Source organism: Zootoca vivipara, chromosome 13 (assembly GCF_965207765.1).
Source record: "Zootoca vivipara chromosome 13, rZooViv2.hap1.1, whole genome shotgun sequence".
In the NCBI taxonomy this organism is placed as follows: domain Eukaryota; kingdom Metazoa; phylum Chordata; class Lepidosauria; order Squamata; family Lacertidae; genus Zootoca; species Zootoca vivipara.
In genome coordinates, this window is record NC_142596.1 from 8,894,171 (window position 1) to 8,914,026 (window position 19,856).

Consider the following 19,856-nt stretch of genomic DNA (forward strand, 5'->3'; position numbering starts at 1 on the left):
ATTCAAAGCGGGCCTCGGTCAGCATATTCACTATCAGTAAAATGAAAAAAGTAACAAAAGGGTTAAAAACAGGGACACATTATCTTATCTACCTGGGCCAGGCCTGCGTTCTGAAGTACCCGAGTTGTTCAATTCCATAAAAAAACCCAGGAAGTGGCAAGGGGAAGGTAGGGAATTGTAAATGGGGTGGGGTGTGCGCACTGCAAATATCTGAGGACTTAAACTGGGGAGAGAAAGTGAATGGTTTTTTAAAAAAAGACACAGAGGCTTACAATCAGTTGTTTCTCCTAAAATAAGACATACCCATAAAATAAGTCATATTTATTTTTGTCTTGTGGATTTTTGGGGGGTAGTGGTGCTAAATTGTAAAGTAAAAACCCCTTGCAGTGTAGGGGCCTACATAAATCAAAGGCCGTGCTGCGGTCTGTGGCAACCCCCCCCCCCCAGGCAGGCCCCGACCTCCACTTGGCAATGTTGGTTTTGTGGTGGGGTTTTTTTTGGGTGGGGGTAGTGTTGCTAAATGGTAAAGTAAAACCCCTTGCCGTGCAGGGGCCTACATAAATCAAAGGCCGTGTTGCGGTCTGTGGCAACCCCCCCCCCCAGGCAGGCCCCGACCTCCACTTGGCAATGTTGGTTTTGTGGTGGGGTTTTTTTTGGGTGGGGGTAGTGTTGCTAAATGGTAAAGTAAAACCCCTTGCCGTGCAGGGGCCTACATAAATCAAAGGCCGTGTTGCGGTCTGTGGCAACCCCCCCCCCAGGCAGGCCCCGACCTCCACTTGGCAATCACCCCCCCCCGGCAGACCCCGACCTCCACTTGGCAATGTTGGTTCTTTGGTGGGTTTTTTTTGGGGGGGTAGTGGTGCTAAATGGTAAAGTAAAACCCCTTGGCGTGCCCCCAAGTGTGTTGCTGTGGGTTATCCCCCTCCCCGGGCCTAGTGGAGGCCTGGCAGCCTGTCAGGGGCCTAAAACAAAGGCCTAGATAAAATGGCTACCTTGGTGTATTTCAGTTGCTTGGTTGATAATGATGTCATTCGGTTTGTGGGTGTGGCTTAGATTTCTCAGGAAGGGAGGGGGTGGAGGAGGGTACTACGCCACTTGAGGGCGCTGTTTGACTTGGTGGAAAAGCAGGTCTGCACCTGGGCAGGTGTGCGATTTGAGGGATTTTTGCCCCCAACAACGCTCTAGGAGTGGCCTGGATCGTTGTGTCAAAATTTCAGGACGATCGGTCAAGCGGTTACGGAGAAACGTGTCAAACGGAATTTCACGATTTTTACATTTTTTTATATATAGATGGTTTTCTCAGTTTACAAAGACGTGTGCAATGTCTCTCATGATATTTTTACAGATCAGTGTGCGTGGGGGGGGGCAGCGTCGGTTGTGCAGGTTCTTTGTTGTGCATTTGTTTTCCTTTGATGGTGAGAGTTGTTGGGGTTGGCCTAGGATAGTTTTCTTTTGTGGTTGGCTGTGGTGGTCTGTTTTATGTGAGTGGGGTCGGTGGGTGTTCTGGGTCAGGTTAGCCATATTGATTTGTATGCTCTCTAATGATGTTTCAGCTGGGTGTTGTTCTGGCTCTCCCATGATTTCCCAGCTTTTCCCCTCTCATCTGCCTCTGAGCTGCCACCTCCCTCAACCCCCTGTTGTCAATTTATCCTGTCTTCCTCTTCCTCTTCCCTGGAAGGGTCAGGATGGGGAGGCGGTCTCCATCATTCCTTCTCTGCCCAGTCCCTGACAATATCCCTGTAATCACAAATTGCTTCAAAATGTGGAGCATTGAATTTAAGAGTACAGTCATACCTCGGTTTAAGTACGCCTCGGTTTGAGTATTTTCAGTTTAAGTACTCTGGGGACCTGTCAGGAACGGATTAATCCACTTCCCATTACTTTCAATGGGAAAGTACACTTCAGGTTAAGTACGGACTTCCGGAACCAATGACACTCATACCTCGGGTGAAGTACGCTTCAGGTTGAGTACTCCGCGGACCCGTCTGGAACAGATTAATCCACTTTCCATTATTTTCAATGGGAAAGTTTGCTTCAGGTTAAGTACGCTTCAGGTTAAGTACAGACTTCCGGAACCAATTGTGTTTGTAAACCGAGGTACCACTGTAGAAAAATGACGCAGTGAGATTCATGGCTGAGTGGGGATTTCAACCCTGATAATAATAATAATAATAATAATAATAATAATAATAATAATAATAATTTATTTATACCCCGGCCAGATGGGGTTCCCCCAGCCACTCTGGGCGGCTTCCAACAAAACAGAAATTCTAAAATACAGAAATCCATCAAACATTAAAATACAGAAATCCATCACACATTAAAAGCTTCCCTAAACAGGGCTGCCTTGAGATGCCTTCTAAAGGTCTGGTAATTGTTGTTCTCTTTGACCTCTAGTGGGATCCTGGTCCAATCCTCTAACCAGTAGAGATTGGTCTGTTTGGGCAAATGGGGCACTGCCCCACCAGAACTGCCTTCCTTTTGACTTACAATCAGTCCAGTGGGTGGTCCTGCCTGTCATTGGCACTGGCCCGACTTACCGCTGATCTCCCTGCCTTCTGCCCCACCAGTCCCACTAGGCACCAACCACAACTGACTCTAACCACCACACTGTCACTTTGAATGTTGCATTTGAATAAAAGAATGGCCTGAACCCACTGGATTCGAGTAGGAATGAGTATTGGTCCTTGACAGTGGTGTATGTAACATTCTTGGAATTTGAAGGCAGAAGGGAAGGATATATGCTCTTAAAATGGAAAGCAAGAAAGTTTAAACATTTGTAATGCAATGAACAATGTAGAAGAGAGGAGGGGATATTGCCGGCATATGCTGGAGAAGAAAACAATGTGCTAAAGCAAACACGGCCTCAAAAGACACAGTGTATTAGAGTATTTAATGATCCGGAGGAGCTGAACATCTGATTTACAAGCCAACAAGGGAGAAGGGGAGAGTCACGGGCTGGAACAAGATGGTTTATATTGGATTAGAGGAAGGGAAAAAATGTGCTTGGTGAGAGCAGCCAAAGAGATGTTCTTGAAACAAATGACAGGAGCGCCTGTGGTTAGCACCTGCTTGCCAGCTAAGAGGGTGTCAAATGCACAATTGTCCTTCAGCTGCCAAGATCACCTTGTTTTGTTTGATGACACATCTGCCTTTTGAGCAAAGGAGGAGATGTTTGTTATTATGGCCAGGAACCTTTTAGTTCAGAATCGTCATACATATATTCAATGAGAAGGGAGAGGGTTCATCTGAACACTCCTAACATAAAGCAGATTCCAGCCACATGAAAGAAAGGTTGTGATGGGGAGCTTAGGGTGTAGCTCTTAGTAAGATGGGGTGTGTGTGTTATGTTCCTACTTTATCTGTGAAATGTTCTTGATGATACTCCCCCTCAGCTTTCCTCCTAGGAGTTCAAGATGGTCCACTCAGATCTAGCTCTTCCCATTTTATCCTTGCAAGGTAGTTTAGGCTGGGAGACAGTGACTGGCCCAAGATCTCTCAGTGAGGTCCTTGGCAGAGTGGGGATTTGAACCCTGGGTTCCCAGGTCCTAGCCCAAAACTCTAGCCACTACGCCACACCAGCTCTGCTGCTGGGCATGGTGCTGCACTCTTGCTGGGGAAGGACAGATTGACTCAATGGAGGTCTCATGGGAAGGTGCCAGCTTTGTTGCCTGGAAAGTCTCTTGACAGGGGCACAACATCCTGATGCGGGCATTTGAATGATGCTACTAGACTAGGTTCAAGGTGTTGATAAGGACTGCCTGAGCCCTTACATCCCAGTTTGATCACTGAGACCATCTGAGGAAGTGCTGTCATTTGTCCCCTGTGTTACCAAGGCCAAACAGGTGTCAATCAGAAGTTGGGCATTTAGTGTTGCTGGTCCCATGCCGTAGAACACTCTTCCAGCAGAGATGCGGCAGGCACCCTCACTTTTGACTTTCAAGCATCTTTTGAAAACTTTCTCTGCCACTCTTTATTTTTGATTTTTCAGGAGTCACTCGCCTAAATGACTGTCTTCTTATTTTTAGATTTGTTTTTATTAAAGATTTTTGTGTGTTACAAAACAAATAAACAAGGAAAAGTACATATAGCGTCTCCAATTACAATTCATTGAGTCTTTTTCACACTTCATTTACACTTGGCATGAGACACTATTGTCATAGACCATTGTGCAGTTGGAAGAAAAGAGAGGGGAGAGGTTGAAGAGGAGAAGAGATTGGGGGGGGGGGAAAGAGAAGAATGATCTTTTGTTCTACAGTCATACCTCGGTTTAAGTACGCCTCGGTTTGAGTACTTTCAGTTTAAGTACTCCGCGGACCCGTCTGGAACGGATTAATCCACTTTCCATTAGTTTCAATGGGAAAGTTCGCTTCAGGTTAAGTATGCTTCAGGTTAAGTACAGACTTCCAGAACCAATTGTGTACTTAAACCGAGGCACCACTGTATTGCATAGTGTTTGTGAAGTGTGTTGGTGTCAGGTTCTTTTTAAAAAATTGGTGTTTTATGTTTTGATGTTGTAGACTCCCCTGCAATCTCATGATATGCCAGCATAGAAATACTTTGATAAATGAATGAACGATTGAATGAACAAATGGCACAGCCACCCTCAAAAATAACATCTTTTTGCCTCTGCATCTTTCCACTTGCCGTTTGCAGACCCCAACAGTCAAACAGCCACATCATTAGGTGGCAGCACAAGCTTGGCAGCAAAACATATTTGGAAGCATTAATAATGAAGCCGGAATGTTGTGTACATTATGCTCATTCACCTGTGTCCTGGGCTTGCTGTAAGTGGCACATTACAAAGGAGCATTTGCAACGCTCATTAAGTATCCCCCAGGCTAATTAAATAATTAAAAGAAGATAATTTTCTATACAGTCCAAAGGCCATTATTAAGTTCTTTTTAATTGACTGGATCCTAGGGTGGCTCCCCCCCCTCTGCTTTTGTTAACCCACTGACTACAAGTCATCTAAGATGCCAAATGAAATCTCCTTTATCAGCAGAACAGGGGCAATTCAGATGCTGTTAATATATTTTTCAACACATAGGAATATAGGAAGCTATTATTCAGAGTCAGAAAATTGCTCCATCTGTGGGTTAAACCACAGAGCCTAGGGCTTGCTGATCAGAAGGTCGGCGGTTCAAATCCCCGTGACGGGGTGAGCTCCTGTTGCTCAGTCCCTGCTCCTGCCAACCTAGCAGTTCGAAAGCACATCAAAGTGCAAGTAGATAAATAGGTACCACTACAGTGGGAAGGTAAACGGTGTTTCTGTGTGCTGCTCTGGTTCGCCAGAAGTGGCTTGGTCATGCTGTATGCCGGCTCCCTCGGCCAATAATGCGAGATGAGCGCCGCAACCCCAGAGTCAGTCATGGCTAGACCTAATGGTCAGGGGTCCCTTTACCTTTTTATCTCAATATTGTCTACACTGCCTGGCAGAAGCTGTCCAAGATTTCAACCTGGGGCTTCTCCTAGCCCTGCCTGGAAATGCTGGAGACTGAAGCTAGGACCTTCTGCATTCAAAGTAGATGCTCTGCCACTCAGCCATGGCCCTTCCTCTTATGCCATTTGGCTTACGGTCATCAGGTAACAGAGCTTTGATAGGTAAACAAATGGATTCCCCTGGATTGCATTAAAAGCTCAGCCACAAATTGTGGGCGGCAGAGCAGGACAACCATTCTAAACTGGCATGTGCCCAAAGAGGCTGGCTCTCAAGGTTGGGTCAGAACTCAGGAAGCTGCCTCCATCCCACATATAGAATCCAAATCTGTTGGGAATTATACTTGGGAAAGGGCCGTAGCTCAGCATGCAGGAAGTCCCAGGTTCAATCGCTAACATCTTTGAGCTTGGAGGGGTCATCTGCCTGAAATCACTGCCAATCAGTGTAGACTGTAGAGAATCCTCAGCTGGTTGGGCCAGTGGTGTGATACAGAATAAGGCAGATTCCTGAGTTCCTTTGCTTACTCGTGTCTAGACTGGCATATGGATCTTACTTCAACATTGGTGAGAGAACATCAACCTCCACCACATCTGGGGGCAGGCTGTCTTAGGGGTTTCATGGGGGATAACATCATTAAGTCAGAAGGGACTTCAAGGATCATCTACTCCAGCCATAGCTGCCAAGTTATCCCTTTTTTACAGGGATTTTCCCTTATGCTGAATATGCTTCCTCGCGAGAAAAGGGAAAACTTGGCAGCTATGACTCCAGCCAAACTTGGCCAAACTTGGCCCTCCAGATGTTTTGGGACTACAACTTCCATCATCCCTAGCTAACAGGACCAGTGGTCAGGGATGATAGGAATTGTAGTCCCATAACATCTGGAGGGCCGAGTTTGGCCATGCCAGATCTAGTCCAATGCCCTGCCTACATAGGAAACCAGCTACTACTGCAGACCTGACCATGCCTCTTCCTTATCTGGATGGAGGAGAGTGGTTGTGTGTGTGTGTGTGTGTGTGTGTGTGTGTGTGTGTACTGTACAAAGGTAAAATTTGCATCCCTTCCTCCACCCACCTCTGACTCTGCCCATCACTGGCATGTGGCTCTCAGTAGGTTGCCCAGACAGGAATGTGGCCCCCTGGACTGAAAAAGGTTCCCCACCCCTGATCAGGTAGAGAGAAAGTGCGAGAGAAGATGGAGTTGCAGCTGCTCAAAGAAGCCAGACAGTGTTATGGGCCATAATCGGAGCTGCAAAAGCACATTCGTCGGCATTTTCTCTCTTTAGTAGAGTTTCTTGGTCCCGGAAGGCCATGTTGATGGATGGAGCGTAATGGCTCTGTGTATTCTACAATGCACCACCGATCAATAAGGGATGCCCGCTAGGTACTGGTAGCCCCTTTATTAACTTATACATTTCATTCCACAACACGGTTGGTGTTTGTTCAAGCCCTCCTGCCACACACACACACACTATTGTTTTGTTCCTCCCACTGGGTTCCGTTGAAAAATGAGCTTCTTAATGATAGATTAGGAGTGGAGGGCAGCCACAGTCAGCTTGGCACTACCCTAATTAGTTTTATTGCCATCAGTCCTATTCAAACTGAGCATGTAAAGTAACTCTTCATGCTCCTCAGTGTTCTCCTCCTCTCTCTCGGAAAGGAACAGCAATGCAATGTTTATTTATTGCATTTATATCCCGCCATTTCTCCAAGGGCCACATGGTTCTCCCCCTCTTGCTAATCCCCACAGCAACCTGGTGAAGTCGGTTAGGCAGTAATCAGCCCACCAAGTGTCAGGAGCGAGCTGGCAGTAAATCACACAGTGCAAGCTGGAGTTAACTCTTTATTAGCAAGAACATGATCTGCACAAACTTGACGGAGTGTCAGGCCTCATGAGCCCAGCAGCTCGTCCCTGGTAGGTCTTGCCCCATGGATCAGTTGCTGAGACTGAAAGTCCCTGCCTCCCCACAGCAATCTAAGTCCCCTCCTCTCCAGGGTTTTCCCCAAGTGATCAGAGACTGTGTGAAGCCAACCTCTCCCTTTGCCCTTTTCATGCCTCTTCTGGTTCTGGGAGACAAATGGGGAGGGGAGCTTGTTGCAGTAGGAGGGGCAGACACCCATGACTCTTCACTAGCCTGACTCACCTCTTGGCCTCCCTCCTTCCCAGTGGGGGTAGGATGGGGAGAAAATATTGAGGGGGCTGAGCCCCCAGAAGATTATTGGGGGCCCCATGGGAGTCTAGCCCCCTAGAGTTGGCATCTGTGCTTATGGCCAATCAGGGGGGTGGCTTTGCCTGTCATTGGCTCTGGCTCCGTTGACTGTTGGCCTCCCTGATTTCCAGCTTACCAGTCCTAATGGACACCAGCCATTCCTGCATGTGACCATGGCTGTAATTGTGTGCTTACATATCTTTACCCATCTCAAAATAAAGATGTACAGTGGTACCTTGCAAGACGAAATTAATTCGTTCCATGAATCATTTTGTGTTGCGATAATTTCATCTTGCGAAGCGCGGTTTCCCATACGAATGCACTGAAATTTAATTCATGCATTCCTATGGGGGGGGGAGTGCAAAAAAAGGGCGCCGACTCACCTGCCATGACCGGAAGTTTTTCAGGGGGAAGCAGGAGGAGGGCCAGGGAGAGGCTCCCTCCCTCCTTCCCCAGCAGCCGGACCCTCGCGCCCAACCAGACAGCCAGCCCATTCGCAGGCAGGCAGGCAGGCTTAAGGTGAGTGAGGGGGATCCGGCTGCTGCGGAAGCCGGGTGATGGCGGTGGCGGAAGCGTGAGGTGGGCGGGCTTTGGGCAATAGCGGCGGAAGCACGAGGTGGGCTCCGGGCGATGGTGGCTCTCGGTCTGACTTTCTCCTCACGGCCATAGAAAACTTCGTCTTGCGAGTCTGCCAGGTACCACTCGTCTAGCAAGGTACCACTGTACTATGCTGCAGTCATGTACTTGCTTTGGCACTGGGTGCCATTTGAAGCATCCTGAATATTTCATGGCATCCACACAAATGCCACACAAACGATGAAGAGCTGCAGCAGACTGCTCCTGCTTCGGCCAGAGGCAGAATCAGGGCAGTGTGGCCGGTTTTCCTACGCTGGGTGCTGAGCAGGCCACCACAACTATGACACAGTGCATCCTCCGAATGGAAGGCAAGAGGTGTGGGGGGGGAACGCTGCATTTTGGCTTCACATAGGATGCCACTGAAATTGGAAAGCCCCAAGTCTGCCCCTACTTCAGCTCTGGAATTAATTTCAGGAAAGTTGCTTTAACTGGAATGTAGGAGGAACCACAGGGAGGCCAGATCAAACCCACAGAACAGAGATCTGCTCTTGCCTAGTCCTGGGTGGTGGCAGGCTGGCATTTTCCAAGCAACTGGAACCTGTGGTTGGAGGGGGGGGGGAAGTGAGCTACACCCACAGCCTGTTACCTTGAAGGGAGGCATCCTTGTGCTACTGATGAGTAATACCTACCCATTTATTCTGCTGGAAGCTGATCATCTGGAAAGTTCTCTATCGCCAACTCCGTCAGGGGTGGGAGGGTGGGCGGGTGGGTGGATTTTAATGTGCTATGAAAACTTTCGTTGACTAATTGCATCAGTTCATTAATTTAAACCTTGCAGCCCCAATAATAATATGGTGGGGTTTTTTTAAGCAGGTGGTAAGGAAAAGTACTTTTCAAAGATAAAATTTTCCCAAAATTGCATAAAAGAATGTGCTCCAGGAATGTTTTAATAAGAGATGAGAGAGCTCCTGCTGCTCTTCCCCAGCTCCTGTTGGCTTGGCTCAGAAATCAGCCGAGTTATTGCCACAAAAATCAGGAGAATCCCCCAGTGCGTTTCTGAGCTATTTCAAAGCCACCTGTGAGCTGCCTAATCTCCAGCCAGCAAGCCCCCCCCCTTACATAGCTTCCGTCTCATCTCTTTAAACCAGGTTATGGGGGGGGGAACCTATACCCCTCCAGGTGATGTTGGCCCCCCAACTCCATCACCTATAGCCAGCCTTTGACAGAGGGGAATAAATGTAGCCAAAACTGTGATCTATGTTAAAAAGTTTCATTTAATGAACATTGGAAGCAAACAGAAGCTTCTACAAAATGACATGCTTCCTCTTGCTTGTAATATGGATGCTTCCGCATGCCTTGGCTGTGTCCCCATCAATGCTTCCAAGAGTTTCAAGGGCCCCCTGTCTAGGATGGAGCATTTGCTAAGAAGGTGCAAGGCCTTCTATGACAGGAGGCCAGAGGAGAGCCAGTGTCCTCACAATTAGTCTTCTCACACTTATGCAATTAGGTTTAGAAGGGCCCCATCCACACTGCCCATTTAAACACATGGCTTCTCCCAAACAATCCCAGGAACCACAGTTTACCCTTTACACAGCTACAGTTACCAACATCCCCCACAAGCTACAGTCATAGCTGTCAAGTTTTCCCTTTTCTCGCGAGGAAGCCTATTCAGCATAAGGGAATTTCCCTTAAAAAAAGGGAGAACTTGACAGCTATGGCTACAGTTCCCAGGAAGCCTTGTGCTTTAAAGGTCCTTCAAATGTGAGGTCTGGATGGGACCTTAATTTCATGGGACTCACATGCCTTGCACCTTGTTTCCTGCCACTTGCCTGGAGCTTGGAAGAAGAACCCTTTCATAACATGGTGCTCTCAGGATTTCTGGACTCCGACTTCCCTCAGCCCCGGCCAGCATGGTGAATGCAGCTGATGGGAGCTGCAGTTCAAAATACCTCAAGGGCACCAGATTGGGAAATGCTGGCGAAAGCTGTTGTTATTTTAGCGCAGTCCTTTGGCATTTTCATCAAGGTGGTTAAAGGGCTCCTGAATGATTTGACCCTTTGTAGGTTGGCACAAGATGTAGGGGGGCAGTGCCAACAAACAGCAGGGCTGGAGGGTGTTTAAAAATTGATCTCGGCCTCCCCGTACTAAATAGGTACAAACGAAGAATCATGCATCGGTGCTGTGAATTATTCACACTGTTGTGCATGCTCAGGCAAATTGCTACATGCCTCTCCTCCTCTCTTTCCCCTGTTTTATTACGGCACTATTTTAAACCCAGGGATTACATCGGGTGGAATTAATACAGAGCAATATTTTAAAACTCATTTGTTCATAGAGGGGTAGCTGATGAGATGAGAAGATCAGAATGTGCTGGTTGGTAATCAGATAAATGCAAATACCAGCCTGCCAAAGATTGTGCATAGAGAATACGGAGGCAATCGGGTTTAAGGCTTTAGGAGACACTTGGGCTATTAAAGGGAAAAAAGGAAAAGGAAAAGAAAGCAAAGCAAAGCAGGTTCTCCCCATAGAGAACATGGGTTGCGGAAGGGTTAACAAGACATCCCAGGGTTGGAGAGGCGGGTCAGTTTGGATGGCCACATGTGTGATTGGTGGGTGTGCTGTTGCTGGGGAAATTTGCATATAGCAAATGATCGATTGACAGTCTTACCCTATATATGTTTAGCGAGCAGCTTTCAGTTCCACTTCTGCTGCTCGCAACGAATCTCCCGCCCGCCCTCCTCTAATTTTAGGCGTTCTTGCATTGACCTGTCACCTGTTTTGGATCAGGGGCCTGGTAGGAATTTTGCCACTTGGCTGATTGGCTGGTGCCAGGTGGTTTTTGCCTATTACGCTGCAATAAGTCACAACTTGTAAGGTTGGCGGTTAGGCATTGGTTCAAATTGGATGGTGGAGGGGTACGGATTTTGGTTGGGCCTGCCCTCATGGTTGCTGCTGCCTTTAGGGGTATTCCTCTAAAGCAGGGGTGTCAAACTCAAATTCATCGGGGGCCGCATCAGCAGTTTGGTCACCCTCAAAGGGCTGGTTGTATCTGTAGGACTATGTGTCCACTCTTTATTATCATAAATTATTGTCACTGCATTCAATTATTAGTGTTTTTTGTAATAATGTAAGTAATAACTAGCTCTGAAAGCAGAATAATGGCAAGTAGATATTCAAATGTACAATTATTGTACAATTTATTGAAAAATGATTTTGGGTAACTGCACTGGGTGGTGGAGGCTCGCTAGGGTTTTATGCAGGACCTTTGCAGAGCTACTAGTACCTGGAGATGCTGGGGTCCTTCTGCATGCAGGACAGATGTTCTGCCAGTGAGCCACCACCCTTCACCAAAGGGACTGGCTGAGGTTGACTCACTGGAGCTGCTCTCCTGGTTCCAGGGTTTAAGGGCCAGAAGTATAAAGCAGCATCCTATGTTTCTGAGGAGAGGGGGGGGAGGGAGGGAGGGAGGGAGGGAGGAAGGAAGGAAGGAAGGAAGGAAGGAAGGAAGGAAGAAAAGAGGGAGTGGGAGGGAGAGAGGAAGGAAGGAAAGAGGGGAGAGAAAGAAGAGTAGGAAATAAGGAAGGGAATAAAGAAGGAAAGAAAAAGAAAGAGAGAGAGAAGACGGAAAGGGAGAAAGAAGGAAGGAAGTAGAGGGAAAGAAAGAATAAGAATGAGGGAGAGGAAGAAAGATGGGAAGGACGGAGGGAAGAAAGGAAGGAAGTTCCTCACCAAAGACTTCTGAGCAGGTTTAGAGGGGTGCAGATAGCAGAGTCCACAAAGATTTGGCATCAAATTATTCAGGGTAATTAAAACAAAAATAGATCTTGAAGAGCTCCAAAAGGACCTCTCCAAACCGAGTGAATGTGTAGTGAAATGGCAAATGCTATCCAATGTAAACAAGTGTAAAGAGATGCATGTTGGGAAAAAAATATCTTAATTTCACACACATGCTCATGGGGTCTGAACTGGCAGTGCCTGAGCAAGAATGGGACCTTGGGGTCATTGTAGATACCTCAATGAAAACATCACACCTGTGGGTGGCAAGTGTGGAAAAGTCAACTCAAGTAGCTCCTACTACTTTTTTGGGGGGGGAGCTGCCAACAACGCTCTTAAAAATGGGACAAAATGGTGACTTGCTAGAAGCATCGCCATCACTCTGCTCCCCAGGCAAGGCACTTGCGCCTGAAGGATGAGCTTTTTAATTAAGCAGTAATATTATTGCTCTTCTGCTTTATGAGACTGTAATACAATTGTGGAGTGGATAAACTTACATGGCTGGAGGCAGAGCACTTCATCACAAGGGGATCTGATTATTGCCGAGCAAGAGAGTGGCAAATAATATCATCACAACGGGGAGACAAGGTCACTTGCGCTCATTTCCTCACCCCTCCCTCTTTCCATTAGTGGCAAAGATGCTTAAACCTGTCTCTTTGGATGTCACGTGACTACAGCTCCCATCATCCCTGCCTACTGGCCGTGCTGACCGGGGATGATGGAGCCTGGAGGACCACAGGTTCTGTACCACTATTTTATGAAAGGGTTGTCAGGCAAGAGCCATACAGGGTGACGCTTTATCCCTCGATGAGTAAATGGAAGTGAGCAACCAGCGATTAGTTTGAGACAAAGATTATTCGAGGCCAGACTTGAAAATTGTTTTTGTAGACTGGAGCTGAGCCCTAGGTAAAGGTAAAGGGACCCCTGACCATTAGGTCCAGTCGTGACCGACTCTGGGGTTGCGCACTCATCTCACATTATTGGCCGAGGGAGCCGGCGTATAGCTTCCAGGTCATGTGGCCAGCATGACAAAGCCGTTTCTGGCAAACCAGAGCAGCACATGGAAACGCCGTTTACCTTCCCGCTGTAGCGGTTCCTATTTATCTACTTGCATTTTTGACGTGCTTTCGAACTGCTAGGTTGGCAGGAGCTGGGACCGAGCAACGGGAGCTCACCCCGTCACAGGGATTCGAACCGCCGACCTTGTGATCAGCAAGCCCTAGGCTCAGTGGTTTAACCACAGTGCCACCTGGGTCCCTGTAGCTGAGGCCTGGTACACATCAAATAATAAAGGGAGCATCTTATGTATCTTCCTCCAAATATGAAGACAGGAACTGGTGGATTGAGTAGACGAGACCAATAGTGGGTCCAAGGCGATTTCTACACATGCTGTACAGGGGAACCTGGGAAAGGAGCCTGTCTAGGAGAAGGAAAACTCTGATCCTAAACTTCTGCTGCCTTGCAGCTCTACTGATTCTTGAGAAAAGCCGTGGGAGTAAACCCGAGGAAAAATACTTGTGCTGCATCTTCTGGAGAAGAAAAGGCAGAGGAGTAAACTCCACACAAATCCATGATATTAAACTCCACTCCAGAGTCCTTACAGCAGTTGGAGGGTGCCTCTTTCCAGCAACTCCTGCAGCCAAGCTAGTGCAACTTAACGCAAAAAATGTGTTGAGCATCAGCTTGGGAAACAGTCCTGGGTGGTCAGGCAGTTCACATACCACACTGTGAGCTTTGGTTGTCCTATTAAAGGTATGCTTTAAATATGTAAGTGAATTTTGCTTTAAAAGGGGGGGGGGAGGCGCCAATCAACAGCTTTCTCTCCCCCAGAGGAGGCTACATTTTTGCTGACGAGATATCCGTGTTGCTAATTTAGCAGAGAGAGTGAAAGTTAGAAATATTTAAAAGGACTCTAGGTGCTCTGTGCCTTGAAGAATATTCATGCCCCCCAAATGATTTTGTAGCTCTGGTTATAATAGCACCCGCCCCTCCCTAATGCATCATTCTCTTTGCTCCACGCCGGCAGTTTTTGAAAACAGTTCTCGGCGAATGGAAGTGGGGACAGTTTGGGGGAACTGTGAGGGGGGGAAATGAGGAAAATGAAATAAATATTTCATCAGCAGTCAGCCTTTCAAAGGCACCAGATGAGTAACCTAATTCAATCAAACATATGCTTTGAACAGCCGCCTTGTTATTTTATAAATATGGGTTTAAAAGGATGTGTGAAGTGAAAGAACATCTGGTTAGAAAGAAGCTACTTGGCTCTTTTTTAATGTCTCGTCCTGATCACTGTGTGTAGTTTTGCACAGCAGTCGGCATTTAGGAGGTGTTTGCCACATGCAGAGAAACGGGAAAGGATGCTTTTCATTGAGCCTGAGCCCATTTCCCTTTCCTGCTCTCTCGTCCCTTCTCAGGGCAGCCCTTACACCAAGGATACACCCTCTGGATGTTGTTGAACTTAAATTCTCATCAGCCCCAGCCAGGAGACCTTGGGTAGAATTTTCTTGAGCCCTGGAGATATTGTTGGACTGCAACTCCCATCAGCTCCAGCTAGCATGGTCAATAGTTAGCGATGATGAGAGTTGCAGTCCAACAGCAGCTGGAGGGTACCACGTGAGCTACACCTGCTCTACGCCTTGTATAATTTGATAAAATCTTCCATGATCTCCTTACAGTGCAATTCATAGTAATTCACACATGGCCGAGCATGCCCTCAACCTGGTCTTTGTGTCAAGGGTGCTTCCGATTCAAGGAATGCACACAACAGAATACAACTTACAAGAAATAAAAGAAGTACTAATAATGTTTTCTCCTGCTCTGGGGACTAGGCTCTGAACCAATGCTTCACGTTGCTGTCAGTTTGCATTTCTTAGTGCAGAAAGTATTGATCTGATGTGTACAGATCTTTCCTATTCTAATTAATTCAAGAAGGCTCTGGAAACTTCTAGAAGCTTTTCTGTGTGAGAGAAGCAAGCAGCAGGTTCATGATGCTCGGGTTATACCTTCGGAGAAGCTGAGTACAGCTGGCTTAAACTGGTTCTGTTATTTCTTCTGCCAAGTAGAAAAGTAAGGCCAGAAGGAGCCTGGGTTTCACTTTCTCTTTCTATCTCTTTTCCTTCTGGTGTGGTGTTCTGTATACAGTGGTACCTCGGGTTACAAATGCTTCAGGTTACAAACTCCGCTAACCTGGAAGTAGTACCTCAGGTTGAGACCTTTGCCCCAAGAGGAGAATGGAAATCGCGCAGTGGCGCCGCTGTGGCAGCGGGAGGCCCCATTAGCGAAAGCACGCCTCAGGTTAAGAACGGTATCGGCTTAAGAACGGACCTCCAGAACTAATTAAGTTCGTAACCCGAGGTACTACTGTATAGTGTTTAGGAATAGACTTATTATAAGTTCTTGTAAGTTTAAGTTAAGTCTTCTGCAATTGCATTTCTTATAGACAGTACCAATCCTGAATGTATGGATTTGTGATCATTATGCTCATTTGCCTTCAGTAGCAGTAAAGCTCTGTTGAATGAAATACAATTGCGTCTGGTCTATTTTGGGGGGATCCTGCAATGTGTTTTACTCTGCTAACTATATGTTGAGGTTCTGCTCTGGACATTCCACCTATAGATCAGGAAGAACTTTCTGACAGTAAGAGCTGTTTTACAGTGGAACGGACTCCTCCGGGAGGTGGTGGTTTCTCCTTCCTTGGAGGTTTCTAAGCAGAGGTTGGATGGCCATCCATCATGGATGATCTAGTAGAGATCCCTACATTGCTGGGGGTTGGACTAGATGACCCTTGTGCTCCCTCCCTACTCTACAAGCCTATGATTCCATGCAGCATCCAGCACATCAAATTGCAATTGCTGCAATAGGCAGAAATACCCTTGAGTTGTCTGACAAGACCTGCAATCAATTTCCAGTGGTTCGTGGGCAGTGGGGAGGGGGGTGCAGGGGAACCTTGAAGTTCATCGATCTAGATCAGGCATCCCCAAACTGCGGCCCTCCAGATGTTTTGGCCTACAACTCCCATGATCCCTAGCTAACAGGACCAGTGGTCAGGGATGAAGGGGATTGTAGTCCAAAACATCTGGAGGGCCGAAGTTTGGGGATGCCTGATCTAGAGGCTCCTTCAGCTCTGTGGTGGCCAAATTACCTAGACCATAGCTTTGGGTTTCAGGGCTTTAAAGCACCAGTCTGTACATGCTACTCATGTGTGCCAGCCTCCTGTCAACTGCCGGCCCGGCATTTCATTCCAGCCAGTTGGCAGCAGCTCTTTGTCAGGATCAAATGGGAAGGATCTACAGAATGAAGCGAACTGGAAGAATAATGTTAAGCCCGTCACCTGCCTGCCTCTTTCTGGGTGTGTGTATATGCTCACAACTCACTTCCAGCAAGAGCTGTCAGGAGTACACTGTAATTTACCTCCCAATTAAAGCAAGAGAAAGCCAAAGATCAGGCAGGTAATTGATGGACGTCCAGGGCAATAAGGCCTCATTTCCATGCAAAGCAAGTTTGAAGGTTTGGCTGCGGCCGGGAGAGCAGCGAGGAACAGAAAGAGCTTGTCTTACATTAGAACTCTCTGATTTAATAATCTGTCTCACAGAAGATGGAGCAAGCTTGTTTTCTGCCGCTCCAGAGGGTAGGACCGGAACTGATGGATTCAAATTGCAAGAGAGGAGGTTCTGGCTAAACATTAAGAAGAACTTTCAGACAGTAGGAGCTGCTTGGCGGTAGAAAGGACTCCCTCGGAAGGTGGTGGCCTCCCCTTCACTGGAGGTTTTTAAACAGAGGGTGGATGGCTGTCTGTCTGGAATTCTCTAGCTGTGATTCCTGCATTGCAGGGGGTTGGAGGAGAGGACCCTTGGGGTCCCTTCCAACTCTACAGTTCTGTGATTCTACAATTCTAATTAAACTCGCGTATTCTCAAGGGAGCGAAGGTGGATGAGCCTTTTGTCTCAAAATGGGGGAGATGATGAGCAGAGATTGGCACCCCCACCATAGACAGAGGCATTAACAGGCTGAGGGGAGCCTGGGCATGCAACCCTCTGGGGGACCCCAAACCCTGGGTTGCTTGCCATTGTTTTCCCCAGCTCTGGTATGCTAGCTAAGCTAAGTTCAGTTGCTTTAGTCTATATACAAGCCAATTGAAATCCAACAATTATGAGCAACACAGCTATTACACTTGCTCACCTTTGAGAGCTGGTGTGGTGCAGCCTTTAGAGCAGGGGTCAGCAAACTTTTTCAGCAGGGGGGCGGTCCACTGTCCCTCAGACCTTGTGGGGGGCGGGCAGACTATATTTCAAAAGAGAGAGAGAGAGAATTCCTATGCCCCACAAACAACCCAGAGATGCATTTTAAATAAAAGGACACATTCTACTCATGTAAAAACACACTGATTCCCAGACTGTCTGAGGGCTGGATTCAGAAGGCGATTAGGCCAGATGTGGCCCCTGGGCCTTAGTTTGCCTACCCATGCTTTACAGCAAGTACCGTATGACAAACCTCAGGCCCTGAGGCCAAATGTTTCACTCCAATGTTTCCCTCCGGTCCTCTCTCCTTGGCCCTTGGGACGCACTCCAGACCACCCCTCCTCTTCTTTCTGGCCTGCTCCGCAGCCTCCTCCAGATCCTTTCTAGAATGTGTCCCTGACTGTCAGGCTTGGGGGATTCTCTCTTCCCCCCGGTAGCATCAAGGAAGAAACAAGAAAGTTTGTATTTATGGTTTTATGCAGTCATTGTGGTGCAAGACAAAGAATCCAGTCCTTAACTCCATAGTGAAGTTGCTCACTCCAAGCTCCTCCTCTTCTTTCCCCAGCAACAACCCTCTATGGGGGGGCCTCAGGAGTCAAATGTCCTTTGCTCTTGAATTCGAATTGAGCAGTGAGTACGCGGGGATGGTTGAGCTTCTATGCTTTCTAAGGACGTCTCTGCTGGCAGTTTTGCCCCTCCTTCTCCTTACACCTCATGACTTGGCAGCTCTGAGTTCTGTTGTAATTCAATCCTGTCTCCCTCTTCTCTTGAAACTACTGGAGAGGGGCGATCCCCAGCGCTCCTCTTCATTCCAGTCCCTGACATTGACCTATAATAATGCCTCTTGCTTGCTTGACTAGAGAGATGTACAGGTAGAAGCCCCTGGCTTTGGGGTGGCTGGAGTGAAGCCTACCCTATAAGGATAAGATTTGCATCTGTTGCCCTACTCATTACTGCCATGTGGCCCACGGAAGGTTCCCCATGTGGCCCTCAAGTTGGAAAAGGTTTTCCATCCCTGACTTTGAGCATTGGACTTGAACCACAGGGATTTGAGATAAGTGCTCCCTCCCACTTGCCAATTGTCCCCCCCCCCAAAGTCAAAATCCCATCGCCTGAGCAAGTGCTGGTCCCATGTTTTGGAAGCTCCTTGGCAAGACCCTCTCAATGCCTCCCTCTCCTAGAAAACCCACTGCTCTGATTCCCAAGTACGCCTCCTTTTCCTCCTCATGGGCTTGCTTGCCAGGCAGAGAACCAAAGAGCAAGCAAACAGCAACATCCGCGGCTCCTCTTTCTCACCACCAGTGTTGTGTGGGCCATAGGAGGAGGTGGGTGAACAAGCCAACAGGTTGCAATGGTGAACAGGAGGGGGTGTGGACCCTCAGCAGATGCCCACCCCTGCTGACACTTGAGGCTGGCCCTTACCTTGGCCCTTACTCAGATTTAGGAACTGAGCCAAGAAAACACACACTTCCCTTGGGAGGGCTGTGCACTTCTGTGTGGTCAGTATATGGCTCATAATTCTTATTTTCATAGTGCACGCGCTCCACTAAAAATTTCATTTTATAGCCTGGAGAAAATGCATCAAGCACGACTGACAGGACAGCCTATAGGTAATGAGCTGAGAAGGGAGCATTTTCCAGTGCAATTAATTCTCAAGTGCTCTGCAGCAGGGCTAGGATCTAATATTTGTTTTTTTTGCTCCACCGGATGAACTGAAGTTGATACAAACAATTACCTTGCAAAGATCCATACGTAGAAAGTCCTATGGATTAAGGTGTCCAGCTAATTAACGGTTTGGAGTCGCTTTATCGCCTGTCTTTACAATGATTCATTAACTTTTAAATGCATTTGCATATTACCAAAACGGAGAGGCTCATTCGAGATGTTGAAGGAAGCCTTAGATAGCATCACTTAATATACAAAAGGGATTACCATTGTTAGAAGGAAAGGTCATATTTGAAGGCACCCTGGAACCAAAAATAGACTCGGATATAAACAAGGATGTCCTTATCTCTCAGCTGTCCTGATCACTGTTTGTGCTCACAGATTAAGATTCTTTCCCTCACCCACGCTGACCACTAAAGCTCTAGTACAGAAAGATGAGGCCAACAGGCAGTTCAGGTGTACATTAGCAGCATTACCTAAGGCAACGTTATAAGCAGGGATTCAAGAGCATCCATTTGCTCCCTCTGCCAGGAGCCAAACAGAAACATAAGAACTCAAGATGAGCCCTTCCAGATCAGACCTTGCTAGTCTAGGATCCTGTTTTCCATTGTAGACAACCAGATAGATGCCTATGGAAAGGCTAACAGTAGGGCATGAAGGCAATAGCCATCTGCTCCTGTTTCTCTCATGCAACTGGTATTCAGTGGTAGGGATGGGGAAGAAATTCAGTTTGCATTTTGCTGAGAAACTACCTAACCCACACTTTGTGCACCACTACCAGAACCAAAACAAAATTGTCATTTGAAATTCACCCTTCTCTGAATTTTGCAATGCAGTTCGCCAGCCCATGTCTATGAAAATTCCATTGATTAGAGGAAAGTGTTCATTAAAAAGGTATTATATCAGGGGAACTTACTTGCAAAAAATGTGTATATTGTCGAGCAAAGCTACTTTCAAA